The following is a 15,000-nucleotide window of genomic DNA, read 5'->3' on the forward strand; positions in this document are numbered from 1 at the left end:
CGGGACGCGGAAGCGGGGCAGGCTAAGCTAACGGCTAGCCCATGCAGACCGGCAGTCCCGACAGTCATCCTAGCGTTCGCTCTCTTGGACAGCAATTCTGATAACACCGAGGGCGGTCTGGCGGCGGCCTCGTCTGGCGTTGACTGTGTTTTCGGTGTCATCATGTGGCGTGCGGGGAGGTGTGTCGAGGGTATCTGGCTGGGAGAGCTGGCGCTGGATCGGCTGGGGGAGCCTGGTCTACTGAATCCGGTGGGCCCGGTGGGCCCAGGGACCACGGCCCTGCCAGGAGCTGTGCCCGAGGAGGAAACACCGAGGGCGGTCTGACGGGACGTGGAAGCGGGGCAGGCTAAGCTAACGGCTAGCCCATGCAGACCGGCAGTCCTGACAGTCATCCTAGCGTTCGCTCTCTTGGACAGCAATTCTGATAACACCGAGGGCGGTCTGACGGGACGTGGAAGCGGGGCAGGCTAAGCTAACGGCTAGCCCATGCAGACCGGCAGTCCCGACAGCCATCCTAGCGTTCGCTCTCTTGGACAGCTACATTTGGTTTTTTTTGTTGTTTTTTTTTTTGTGGATATGTTGGATAAAAGTGTTTTTGTAGTTTTGTTGTAGTTTGGATATGTGTGTTTGTCTTTGTGTTGCGCTGCTGTGCGCTGGGGGGAAACGATATTTCATTTCATTTCATGTGCGCAGGTGCATGGGATGAAATGACAAATAAATGTTCCTGATTCCTGATAAAAGAAAGTTTAACCTCGTATTTAAGATTTCAAGAACTTTTTTTTTAAACTACATCTTCTTTTAAGAGGTACTGGGGTGGTACTGGGGTGCTACAAGAGCAGAGGCGTAACGGGTCGGGCCCCAGCCTGCCCGTCACGATCAGCCATAACACAACGTAATGTCAGTAGCGAAGGAAAGACGTGTAAGAACACAGCTTTAAAATGACCAGTGAAATGCACTGCACAGTTGACGCCGAAGGACACTTTCACACTAGGGACCCGCAGGGGCGGAGCCAAGGGGTGGCCTGGCGTGGCCACTGCCACCACAGACTAAAATCTGGGCACCTCTCTGGCCACCCCACACAAGACTCCTTTTCAGCTAGAACTTTTTTTGCGGAACCATATGGATGTATTTTTTCTGGGGGGGGGGGGTTCCCCCCTTTTTCTCCCCAATTGTACCCGGCTAATTACCCCAGTCTTCCGAGCTGTCCCGGTCGCTGCTCCACCCCCTCTACTGACCCAGAGAGGGCTGCAGACTACCACATGCCTCCTCCGATACATGTGGAGTCACCAGCCGCTTCTTTTCACCTGACAGTGAGGAGTTTCACCTGGGGGAAGTAGCGCGGGGTAGGATCACGCTATTCCTCCCGGTTCCCCCTCCCCCCGAACAGGCGCCCCGACCGACCAGAGGAGGCGCTAGTGCAGAGACCTACCCACATCCGGCTTCCCACCCGCAGACACGGCCAATTGTGTGTGTAGGGACGCCCGACCAAGCCGGAGGAAACACGAGGATTCGAACCGGGAGTCCCGGTGTTGGTAGGCAACGGAATAGACCGCCATGCCACCCGGACGCGCTATATGGGTGTATTTCAACAACGCAACCACCCCCCATTATACCGCTTGCAACCAAGTAGATCTTGGAGCCCTACTAGCCAGCCACAACCTGAGGCCTCAACCCGCTGCCTGCAGCCTGAGGAGCGAGGTCTCGGCAGTATAACTGCAGGTAAGCTTTTAACAAGTTGTAAGAACTCTATTCACTATGTCTTAAATGTTTCTTGTTTGGCGTGTGGATCTTATGGCTGGGATACACGAGCTGGAGGAGAATGCGATCTCAGAAATTTACCACCGGTATTGAAATCGTAAGTTATGAACAGCCTCACTCTGTCGGTTTCCTGGGAAAGGAAATATGTGGTTTGAAAAGGCAAGTAGGAACACCAATATGGCTGTAAAACAGTGACCATTTCCAGCAAGGCTGCCAGTTTTCCATGTCAAAGGAGCTCTTCAGTGCTCAGTCTCATTAAAACTTACCAGGCTCAACCGTGGATGATGACAGATTGAGCAACCTGGGTGTTTTGAGTGTGGAGTCTAGACGAGCCAAGTCCCTCAACTTAGATGAATTTGTGAATCAGTTCGCCTTAAATCACAGCAACCGCAGAATACAACTTTTGTAAGTTTGTTTGATACAAGTGTCTTATGTGTAATTATCTTGTGTAATTTAAATTGCAATTATCTTATGAGCTTTATCCATCCATCCATCCATCCATCCATCCATCCATCCATTATCCAAACTGCTTATCCTGCTCTCAGGGTCACGGGGATGCTGGCGCCTATCCTAGCAGTCATTGGGCGGCAGGCGGGGAGACACCCTGGACAGGCCGCCAGGCCATCACACAGGACCAATATATTCACACACACACACACAGATTCACACCTACGGAAAATTTAGTACGGCCGATTCACCTAGCCTACATGTCTTTGGACTGTGGGAGGAAACCGGAGCACCCGGGGGAAACCCATGCAGACACGGGGAGAACATCTAAACTCCACACAGACGACGACCCGAGACGACCCCCGAGGTTGGACTACTCCGGGGCTCGAACCCAGAACCTTCTTGCTGTGAGGCGACCGTGCCGCCCATAACTTTAACAACCGTTGCAGATTTTTTTTTTTTTTTTACTCAGTTGAGGGTTACATGAGGCGACAGGTGTGGGCACAAGTCCGTTAATACTGGGACGGCATCCAGCGCTTTACCTGTGCCCCCGTCCACAGGGTTAGTGGTTGTGTCAGGAAGGGCATCCGAAGTAACATTCTGCCAAATCAGTATGCGGATTGACAAGGCCATACTGGATCGGTCGAGGCCCGGGTTAACAACGGCTGCCATTGGTGCTGTGCCCTCACGTGGTACCGATGGAAACTGTAAAATCTGCTGTGGTGACCCCTGAGGAACAGAATAAACCAAAAGAAGAATTGAGGGTTACATAAAAAGCTTATATGAGTCCTCATGGTGTATTTCTACATGGCATGCACTGTTGCCTGCATAAGCAAGGGTGGTTGACCAAAACTATTACTATTTGGCCTACAGTGGTTTGCCGTGCAGTAAAAACATGAATGAGACATCAGTTTCTGTACCACCCCAATGTGAGAAATGCTCTCAGCCTGGCCTTGTCTAGCTCCACCACCGGAGAGCCAGGCCCGGATATGAGTAAACGTGACCCAAAATCCAGTTTGTTTTAGTAGTGGGAACACACTGCGTACCGTACCAGGGCACTGATCAACGAACTGTGCCTGGGTCCGCTTGAAAAGGTGGTCTCGAGTACGGTTCATATGTACTCGGGTACGGCTCGCATCAGGTGTGGAAAAAACTAACAAAACAGGGCAGTGGACTGTTATGCTAAAACAACCTGGTATCAAGCCAAAGCATGTAATACACCCACTGGTCCAACATGTCCGTGTCATGGTTTGCCTCGCTCAGGTGTGAAAAGTACACGCGTGTACAAAGGTGCAGTGCCAGCAGGGGGCGATGATTAAGAGGAGAAGGCAGGTTAGGGTTAGAGTTAGGGTTAGAGTTAGGGTTAGGGTTAGAGTTAGGGTTGGGTTAGGGTTAGAGTTAGAGTTAGGGTTAGAGTTAGGGTTAGGGTTAGAGTTAGGGTTAGGGTTAGAGTTAGGGTTAGGGTTAGGGTCAGGGTTAGGGTTAGAGTTAGGGTTGGGTTAGGGTTAGAGTTAGGGTTAGAGTTAGGGTTAGGGTTAGAGTTAGGGTTAGGGTTAGAGTTAGGGTTAGGGTTAGGGTCAGGGTTAGGGGAGGGACTGTGTTTTTGGTGTCGTCGTGTGGAGTGCGGGGAGGTGTGTCGAAGGTGTCTGGCTGGGAGAGCTGGCGTTGGGTCAGCTCGGGGAGCCTGGTCTGCTGCATCCGGTGGGCCCAGGGACCACGGCCCCTGCCTGGAGCCGCACCCGAGGAGGAAACACCGAGGACGGTCTGACAGGACACGGACGCGGGCCAGGCTAAGCTAACTGCTAGCCCATGCAGACCGGCGGTTCCGACAGTCATCCCGGCTGGCGTTCGCTCTCCTGGCCGGTAATTTTTTGTGTTTGTGTAGTTTGATATGTGTTCTTGTAGTTTTTATATGTGTGTTTATGTCTTTGTGTTGCACTGCGGTGGGCAGGGGGGGGAGATATTTCATTATATAAATAAATGAATAACTAAATAAATAAACAAACAAAGTGGTCCTGATTCCTGAAATCAGGTGGTTCCACCTCTGGACCATACCCGGGTTTCCCCGCTCGTGTGCACAGGGAGCTTCAGCGGGTGAACCCCGCAAAGATTTCTTCAGGAGGCCCCGGACCACCGTCAATTTAAGGAGTCCAACAAATAACCCTGCTAGGAGTGGCCGCTGACAGACAGCGCTGTCACGGGAAGATGACAATAATGATTTTTATCTACGGCCCCGGACATAAACCTGTCAAAACAGTTTAGATTGAACAGAGGAGGAAGAGGGAAGAGAAGCGTCGGGAGGAGAAGCGAGGAGATTCCGCACGCACACAAAAATGATGAATGTATTTTGCTGCGGAGATGGCGGTGTGTGGTTAGTCACGGGGGGGGGGCGGGGAGGGGGGGGTATTAGCCCTGCTTTTTGAGCCAGAGTGTTTTTAATGCCCCCTTGATCATTGGAGGTTTGTCTTCATAAATTAAAAGTGAGCGATAGCATGTTTGGAACGCTAGGATTTATTATTCATAGCGCGCGGGGCTCCTCTCCATTCCGTCTAATGAATTTCCAGAATATTTGCTCACATTTTTGCCAAACATTTTGAGCAATAAACCGTGTCTACTCTCTAATAGCCTTTTAACGATCGGCAGCGGATCTGCTTCAGATCCCGTGAAAAACATATTTACATTTTTTGCGTAATTACCAAACTTTGACAGTTTAATCACAGAGCGAGGTCAGCGCGCCGCTTCCCGGCGAGGGGGAAGGGAAACCCAGGATCAGACCCGATATGGTACGGAGACCGGAACCACCGGTTAAAACGACTGTCCTGTACACTAGAGCAGTGGTTCTCAACCTTTTTGGGGTCCTGGACCCCCTGCGTATTTTTGATCTACCCTGAGGACCCCTCCACCTGATCTTGGGGGAGGGGGGTTGCAATTTGGTAAAAACAGTAGAAACTGCATTTTAAATTGCATTATAGCATTTATTCACTCTTTGGGGCAAAAATAAGAGCTTTCAGTTGTAACTTAGATATAGTTAACAAAGCAGAATTCTTATGCAGTAACTTTCAGATATATGTAACAAAACAGAATATGTATTCAGTAACTTTCAGATATGTGTAACAAAACAGAATATGTATTCAGTAACTTTCAGATATATGTAACAACAGAATTGTTATGCAGTAACTTTTAACAATGCAAACGGGAGCGAGATCTCTTATTAAAATACAATAAATTACACTTGTGAAACAGATGTAATTAGAGAAAAAAGTCCTGTTACCCTTTATAGTTTAGGTAGATAAAGGTCTCAGTCACATTTGAGTAAAATAATCCTATTTCTATAAATGTCATAGGATCTTTTTTTTAAAGATGTTTTATTTTCACGGACCCCTTGCAATTACACCACGGAGCGCTAGGGGTCCGCGGACCCCCGGTTGAGAAACACTGCACTAGAGGTCACTGGTTTGATCCTTGCACCGACATCTAATGCGTTCCTCCCTGTCCAAACGATCTTAAGCACTGGACCCTGTGCTGAAATGTGCAGAACATCTCCTTGTCAGAAGGAAGCTATGAACTCATCCCTCAGTTGCCTTTACAGTTTGTTGAATTCTGTAAATGAAATCATTTAGACTCCCTATAAAACTGAGTAATAACGTTAAACCCGTGTGCTCGTTGCTGTGCTGAACTCCACGGCTGGCCTCAAGCACTCCTTGAGAAGGACCAGGCGCTCCTTGAGAAGAACCAGGCGCTCCTTGAGAAGAACCAGGTTTTAGCTTCTTTTTCTCCCCAGTTGTACTTGGCCAATTACTCCATTCTTCCGAGCCGTCCCGGTCTCTGCTCCACCCCCTCTGCCAATCTGGGGAGGGCTGCAGACTACCACATGCCTCCTCCCATACATGTGGAGTCGCCAGATGCTTCTTTTCACCTGACAGTGAGGAGTTTCACCAGGGGGGACGTAGCTCGTGGGGGGGATCACGCTATTCCCTCTAGTTGCCCCCCCCCCCGAACAGGCACCCTGACTGACCAGAGGAGGCGCTAGTGCAGCAACCAGGACACATACCCACATCTGACTTCCCACCCGCAGACACAGCCAATTGTGTAGGGACGCCCAACCAAGCCGGAAGTAACATGGGGATTCTAACCGGCGATCCCTGTGTTGGTAGGCAACAGAAGAGACCGCTACGCTACCCGGACGCCCACAGGTGCTAGCTTTAAGGAGAAGCAAGCGTGACAACGTCACATGTCAGCTTTCACCAATCCGCCGCTGCCTTGCCAGGCCCATATCGGAGGAGAGGCAGAAGCTGGCTTTCCTGTGGAAGAGCCTCATACCTTAACAGTTAACCTTCCATTTCAAAACCAGACGATGGTTTTCTATTCTGTTGGTTGGGTTTGGGGTCCCAGGTTTCAGAATACCCCCGTCTGTCAAACATCTCCATCTATCACCCAAGGGTGGAGAAAACGGAGCCATTTTGGAAATTTTGGGAGGTAGGGGTCAAAGGGCAAACACTCACCTCTTGCATCATAAACACAAAAACAGAAAGAATCTTGGAAAAAGAAACCCAACATGTCTGTTGATTTGTTAAAACGCTCTCAAGGCTTGGTCAGGCGTCCCTACACCCACAATTGGCCATGTTTGGGGGTGGGAAGGCCGGATGTGGGTATGTGTCCTGGTCGCTGCACTAGCACCTCCTCTGGTCGGTCGGGGCGCCTGATGGGGGTGGAGGGGGAACCGGGGAGGAATAGCGCGATCCTCGCTCGCGCTACGTCCCCCTGGAGAAACTCCTCACTGTCAGGTGAAAAGAAGCGGCTGGCGACTCCACATGTATGGGAGGAGGCATGTGGTAGTCTGCAGCCCTCCCCGGATCGGCAGAGGGGGGTGGAGCAGCGACCGGGACGGGTCGGAAGAGTGGGGTAATTGGCCGGATACAATTGGGAAGGGGATCACATTTTAATTTACAAAATGAACTTTGGGTAAAGTGTGGAGATGACGCCGAGACCGTCCAACACGGTTTCAGACCATGAGCCGAGGTCAAAGGGCGTGCTGCACAGGAAGTGCTGCTGTTTTAGATCTCCCACTTGACATCGACCCGATCCGCCTGAAGAGTGACACCGTCCGTTTTATGTTCGGCCTTCCGATGGATGCTGCAGCAAAACTCTCGAACGTTTAATTGGGGGGGGGGGTTGGGGGAGGGGGGACAGACACACACACCAAGAGATCCACTGACTGCATCTCCGAGACGCCGAGCGGGATAATCTTCAGGAAAACGATTCTTTTCCAAAGGGGATACAAAGCATTTTAGAAAAGAGCCCCTCTTACACCTCCTCTGACATGTAAATTGATGCTCGTCTCTTGTTTTCGTCGCTCCGTTCCGTCTCTTCCTCCCGGCTCTCCTGGGAGGATCCTCCTTTTGTGATTTGCCTTGGGAGTCTAACAAAAGGCCGTGATCAGACAGCCCGCGACAAGTGAAGATAAGACAAGCGCACACAACAACCGTGCTGGCAGGGTGCTGGCTGCCTCGCGCAGGCTCTCCTCCCCCCCCCCCCACCCCCGCAAGCGTTTAAAGGCCGACGGCGGTGTCAAGTGAAGGGGTCCTCGGTGTCTCCGGGCGGGGCAGCGAGATAATCTGAGGAGGACGAGGAGACGCTCCCGTTTAAGAGCTCGCCCAGGTGGTGGGTGGCATGCTGCGCCGCCAGAAAGCATCCCACCCCCCCCCTCCCCCGGAAAGATTCATATTTGGTATGACAGGGGAGAACTCATCTCCACGCCAGACTCCATTCCCTCGCCAGGACCCGCGGCCGCGGAGGCTGCGGAGGTAATGAGTGTCTGGTATTGATGTCAAATAAGAGGATTAGCTAGTTTGTGGGCTTTCAAAAGATAAGTGGATATCTGAGTGCTCATAAGAGCACGCTGTCAGGATCTCGACCTTTCACGAATAGAAGATTGCGGGGCTCGCCCCCACCCCACCCCCCCACGACTGTTACATCGCCTCGTCCCCGGGAGCGGACGGTGTTGGCCCCGTCGGTCCCCCTTTGTGATCGCCCATCAGGAGACCTGACATCCACCGTGCGGTCCACCTCCCAAAAGGAAGCAGACCGCACCACTCCTCCTCGCAGGCTCACCGATACGGAGAAGTGCTGCGGTTCGGCCTTCCACCCCGCCGCTAACCGAGGCAAGGCAGCGGCGCCAGATTATCCCCCCTAATCACGCTAACCCGCCCGTTTGCGGGCCTCCTCAATGGGGGCAGATGCGCGGAGCCCGTCTAATCTGTCCAAATTAAAGGAAATCCATCCCGGGTTTCGATAATGGCCCCTGAAGATTGTGTGCAAAAATCTGCATTAATAATTCAAATCAGATTTGTATTATTCATGAGCGGGGAGAGTGAGAGCGGGGGCGAGCGCGGGAGCCGAGATGCAGATATTTCCATCGAAATTCATCCCCGTTTCTTTTGGCGGCTACGCCGCTAATTCGAGCATTTACCGGGCTCGGGCTTGTGTACTTAGGGGCTCGTGTTAGAAACAAACACTCGGCCTCCCGACAAATGCGGGTATAACGATCCGGATGTGGTTTCTATCCCAGCCAGTCAAATGACACGGATCTGTATTTCCATATTAATGCGAGCCTCAGATGTGCCCCCCCCCACCCCATCAATGCTTTCCCTCAACTTCTACTGACGTCTCGTCGAAAGTCTGTGGTTTTAAAGTTTAAACACAGAGACGCGGGCCTTCTTCGGCTGGGTTTGGTGAATATTTTAAAGCGTAACTTCACAGGAGACGGATGAAGGTGAGGGGCCTGGTGCCACCCAGATTGAAAGAGGTGGTAAAACGCGGGCTCTGCCTCTTCGACTCAGGTGTGCTGGTTTTAGCGCCGGGGCCTCGTTCCGCGTAGCTCCGTCTTTGTCAAACGCCGCTGCTTTCACTCCGGAGTCTTTAAACTATCTCCCCCCACCTGCGCTCCGCACAAAAGGGGGAGGGGGGGGGGAGTTCCAACTAGGCCGAAGAACTCGGCTCCTCTAGTGTTCGTCTTCACAAAGGAAAGTGACATGTAACCAAGATACAAACTTTTGCCTTAGACATAACCGTTTTCCTCCCCAACGGCTTGTGGCGGCGAAGACGCGCCGCTCGTTAGGTTGACTCTAGATGCAACAACCGAGGACGTCCGGGCGGCGTGGAGGCAACACGGGGATCGCCGGTTCGAATCCCCGTGTTACCCGCGGCTCCGTCGGGCGTCCCTACAGACACGACTGGCCGCATGTGGGTATGTGTCCTGGTCGGTCAGGGGGATCCCGTTCGGGGGGACTGGGGGATTTGGGGGGAATAGCGTGATCCTCCCACGTGCTACGTCCCCCTGGCAAAACTCCTCACTGTCGGGTGAAAAGACGAGGCTGTGGTAGTCTGCGGCCCTCCCCGGATCAGCAGAGGGGGCGGAGCAGTGACTGGGACGGCTCAGAAGAGTGCGGTAATTGGCCGGATACAATTGGGGTGAAAAGGGGGGGGGCATTTTTTTAAAAATAATTGAACAGTAGCAAATCACCCAGGCTTGCAAAGACATCAGTGTTAGCCAGTCAGGTGTCTAACCTCAGGGGTTAGCCGGGTTCTACACGGGCCTCTGAGACCAGCTTCGGGGCTACAAAATCCCCAGACCGGTCGCCTCCTCTTTACGTGTGTATGGACACGCTTCTGCAAGTCACTTATACGTGTTCATTGACACGTATCTCCCAGATGCCGCTAGGGGCGCCCTGGAGCCTACTAGGTCTGTCGTGACCGTGGTCATGACGCAATAGAATGTCAAAAATATTGAACAAAGATGGCGGAGCGAATGTTCCTGACTGCTGCCTTTGCCAACTTCTCCCAGAAAGCACAGCTGTTTAACCTCTTCAGTGACGTCTGTCACCGCTTTAGAGTGACATACACGCTCCCAATGTCCCTTTTTATGACACTTGTTGCACTTCCTGTTCACTGCAGGACACTTCCGCTCATCGGTGTGCCGCGTCTCGCCGCACCTCCCGCATTCATCTACTTTGTTGGTTGCAGGACTGCTGCCGCCACGACGCTGTCCGCCCTTTTTCTTGCGCCCCCAGTGGCCAGAAGACGGGATTGCGGCCCCAGTGGCAACTAATACGTGTCCACATACACGTATTTCGCTCTCGCAAAAACGTGTCCTCTGACACGTACGTACTGTGATGTAGTGTAGCAGACATCCCACAGGTGTGTGAGAACACATTCTTGACTGAGTGAGGCCCTGTGCCTTTTGGCCGTTTAGAAAACCTTCGCCCACTTAGTTTGAGTCCTCCTCGGCCCCTCGTTAACGACAGCACAACACGGCCTCTCAGCACCGCCCACCCGACCGGCCGACCGACCGCACGCCGGTTCCTGCACTTTCAGAAGCCGGAGAAAGGAAACTGAAGGCTTCTCTGTGTTTGCTATCTGGCTAGGCTCTGCCCTGATTGAAGCAGACCACCGCGGGCTCTCTGGGTAATGAGAAATCCACCCCCACGTTTTGAACCGCCCGACTCGGTCTTATCGACGAGTGCCGAGCCCAAGTCCTGAAGTTCCGCCGCGCTCCAAAGTCACTCTCTTAAGGTCACCGCCCTCACGGAGCACCAATCAGCTTTCATTACGTGCGCCCGAGACCCTTTTCGAACAGTTAAGTCTCCCTTTCCTTACCTTTTTTTTACTACTATTTCAGCATCTATATGAGATTCGGAGAGGAGAAACCTTTCAAAAGCTTCTTTTCTTTTTATATATATATATATATTCCCAGATAGCCTTTATTGGATTCATCGAGAGCTGCCTTCCGTTTCTTTTCAGCAGAGATTTTGTGTTTGATGCCACGGTCTCACGAGAGCTCCGTCCATCAGCCTGAGATACGAGTGCCAATTCACGAGATAGATAGATAAATAAATAAAGGATGAGTGAAATATTGAAAGGCTCGAGAGGCTGGGGCGGCCTTGTGAGCGGCTGTCCACACACGAGTGAGGTGCGAGGAGACGGGGAGGCGATGCGGAGCGGGGGGGGGGGAGAGAGACAGGAGTCGGCTCAGACTCCCCTCAGCTCTCTGCTCCTCAGGGACAGGCTCGTGAGATAACCCCGGTTGAGGAGGGGGGAGGGGGGGGAGAAACGCCTCCTCTCATCTCTCCTTCTCGCCTCCCACCCTCCCGCAGACGGCTCCCTGGTGGAGAGAGAGACACTTCTGGCCGGGTTTTATCTTCCAGCGGTTTTATAAGGCTTGGCCATGTTTATGTGCCCCCCCCCCCTCTGGGACGACTGGTTTGGATTATAGGGATGCTGCTTAAAGCCAGCTTGATGGCTGCAATCGGTTTCTGATAGGGATGCACCGATGCCATTGCTGGTATTGTATTTCAGGCCCGGTACCGGGCTAAAATAGGGCGAGATTTAAAATCTGACATTAAAAGTCACGTGTGGCATGTCACAAACCAAAGCAAAGCGGCTTAATTTACCGCATTGCCCGAGTTTCCTTAACGGCGAGAAGAAACTGATTCCATTTCAATCACTTTGCCCCTTGACCCCAAGTTAACGGTCTGAGCCAACACTGTTTAGCAAAAGCATTGGATCACATCAGCACTCGGTATCAGCGGATACTTAAAGATTCAATTATTGTGATGAGCGGCGGAAAGGGGATATCAGCCCGTCGCTAGTTTTTGCGGAGCCCTGACATTGACACCCATTAGATAATCTGTGGTTACACTGGGGGATAGATAACGTCTAAAGAGAACCCACTCGGTCCGCCGAGTCCCTCTCCACCTTTGCGAAGAAGCTAAAGAGCCAGCTCTATCTCGAACACCCCCACACCTGATGGTATTTAAATATATATTGTAACGTGCATGGATTAGTAGACACGCTGGCCGCTGGCTGGCGGGTCTGACTCTTTAGTCGAGCGGGTAGCGATGCCTCCTGCGGTGCGGGCGATACGGGTTCGCGTCCCGGCCGCGGCAGTTCCTGTGGCTGCGTTGTCCCCCCCGAATTCTCGCTTCATTGGTGTCAGAAGTGGGATGGAGCGACCGTAAGGCCATCGGAAGCGCATGCGCCGTGAGGCGTGAAGGAGCTTAAGCGCGGGGACGCGCTTCCCGAAGGAGGGGGGTAGTGTAACGTGCACGGATAAGTAGACACGCTGGCCGCTGGCTGGCGGGTCTGACCCTTTAGTCTAGCGGTTAGCGATGTGTCCTGCGGTGCGGGCGACACGGGTTCGCTTCCCGGCCGCGGCAGTTCCTGTGGTTGCGTTGTCCCCCCCGAATTCGCTACAATATTTAAATATATATTCTTCCACGCATCCTATGCATTGACTTTGTGCCCTGCCTATTGACACCTGCGTCCTATCGGACTTTAACCTGGGGTTTTTTTTTGGCACTTACTTGCGTCGTCGCCTCCCGGCTAGATCCTTGCTTGTGTTGTGTTAACTCTCAGATGGAAGCGTCTGCAAAATGAGATTGTAAATTGTAAACAAAACTAATATTGCTTTTAGCGTTTTTCAATGTGACCAAAGAAGGAAAAAAAAGCACCAGCAAAAAATTAACCACTCATTTCCCACGACTCATGTGTCAATTCTCCCAAGGACAGCAGCGTTCTGCATCTTTAACCCCTTCTTTGCCTCCCGTCCTTGAAGTGGACTCAACGGGTGAATCGGTAAAAGATTTCACCCGGATTCACCGGTTCAGGCCGGTCCCTGCGACGAGTCACTTCGCATGCTCGGCAGAGGCGTTCAAACGTGGATGCCTTTGTTGACGCTGCGCCCAGCCGCCGCATGACGTGGCGGTAACCACGAGGTATATGCGTAGCAGGAGATCCGACCTCTTTCACGCACTTAACGGTCCGAGCTGTTCTCTGGCCGAGGAGTGGCATAAAACCGCAGACTCAAGGGGCAGAGGAGAGTACCGTCTGTGTTGTAAAGCAGCAACATTACCTCGGAGGAAAAAGACCCCATCAAATCGCCGCTGTTCTTTAGGACTCGTCTCGACGCGCGTGCTCAATAGTCCAGGGAAGAAAATCAAAGAGGGTCGAATCAGTTCATCTGGATACAATGTTTATTGACAGACAGGTTTCAGCTAAGTGATGAAACTGTCAGACTGCAGACTACCACATGCCTCCTCCCATACATGTGGAGTCACCAGCCGCTTCTTTTCACCTGACAGTGAGGAGTTTCACCAGGGGGACGTAGCGCATGGGAGGATCACGCTATTATGCTCCCCGATCGACCAGAGGAGGCGCTAGTGCAGCGACCAGGACACATACCCACGTCCGACTTCCCACTCGCAGACACGGCCAGTTGTGTCTGTAGGGACGCCCCGACCAAGCCGGAGGTAACACGGGGGTTCGAACCGGCGATCCCCGCATCGGTAGGCAACGGAATAGACCGCTACGCTACCCGGATGCCCAAAAAGGAAATAATTTTAATCGGTGTGCAGAAACCTGTCACATTAAAACCTCCAGATCACAGCTCTCAGGGAACGGGGGATGGGGGGGGGGTGGTGAATCCATCATGTTTTGTCTAATTTGGAGGATCCTTTCATCAAAAACAACCCCCAAGAGTTCAGATATCCTGATAGTTATAAAAACATCTCTCCACTTTCATGAAAGAGTGACAGTCTGAGGGTCCGTCGAGGTGATAATGCCTCCGTTCGACCCCCCCCCCTCCCCGACCCGACCCCGCTGTTTCTCCTTCGGTTATTAGTGATTCAGAACCACTCAGACGTGTGATCGTGTACTCTCAGACACCAGCTAATCAAAAGGGAGCCTCGTGAGGAACTGCCCTGTTTGATGAGCTCATTAATATTGACCCCTCCGACAGAACTGACACGAAAATCCCAAATGCAGCAAACACGTGGGTCCGGTGCCGCGCGCGCCACGTCCTGAGCTCTCGGCCCCGTCGCGCCTCGGACAGCGGCGAATTGAAAGGAGCGGTGTGTACTCTTTCAGCTTTCCTAAAGCCTTACAAGATGAGGAAATGTCACCAGGGGCTGCCGAGCGGTAGTGACTGAGGCAAAGCAAACAACTCACCCCCCCCCCCAGCCCAGCCCAGCCCAGCCCAGCCCAGCCCAGCCAGCCCCCCCCTTTCACTCAGTTCATCAAGATCTGCACTGCGATACCGAGGCTGCCATCGCTGTTCCGGAAACAGGAATAAAAAACATTTGTCAGTCATTTCATCCAACCTTTAACTGACGGAGCGGTTCAAAGCTGAACCAGCAAGACCAGCAATGCAAGGGTTGAGGGTCAAGATGCTAGGATGTAAAAGGCACATGTATTTTGCAGGACAATATGAATGAAAAATGAAAGCCACTTCATTGACTGCGTTCTCCGCATGTAACCCACCCTATTGTACAGCTGCAGCAGCACCCGGGGACCAACTGCAGTTCATCTTTCCACCGCCTTGCTCAGGGGCACAGGCAGGAGTACTAACCCTAACATGCATGTCTTTTTTGATGGTGGGAGGAAACCGGAGCACGCGGAGGAAACCCACGCAGACACGGGGGAGAACATGCAAACCACACGCAGAGAGAGGACCCGGGACGGCCTGGGGTTCGAATCCGGGACCTTATCGCTGCGAGGCAACAGGGCTGACCACTGGGAGGCCAAAAGCAAGCCGACGAGGATGGGATTCGAACCCACGCGTGCAGAGCACAACGGATTAGCAATCCGTCGCCTTAACCACTCGGCCACCTCGTCATACATATAGAACTGAGTCATACGGGAAATATCATCACAATAATCACAGGGATACGGAGCCGTGCTATATATTATGACATCCATATATATATACACATATACATATACACACACATATATATGTAT

At 52.4% G+C, this 15,000-nt stretch overlaps 1 non-coding gene across 1 annotated transcript; it reads right to left on the reverse strand.

Moving 5' to 3' along the window:
- Positions 1 to 14,792: 14,792 nt before the first annotated feature.
- Positions 14,793 to 14,874, reverse strand: trnas-gcu (transfer RNA serine (anticodon GCU)). The gene has a single exon. It is a non-coding gene; the product is annotated as a tRNA-Ser (tRNA).
- Positions 14,875 to 15,000: the final 126 nt, after the last annotated feature.

This window comes from Lampris incognitus, chromosome 1, assembly GCF_029633865.1.
Source record: "Lampris incognitus isolate fLamInc1 chromosome 1, fLamInc1.hap2, whole genome shotgun sequence".
NCBI lineage: Eukaryota > Metazoa > Chordata > Actinopteri > Lampriformes > Lampridae > Lampris > Lampris incognitus.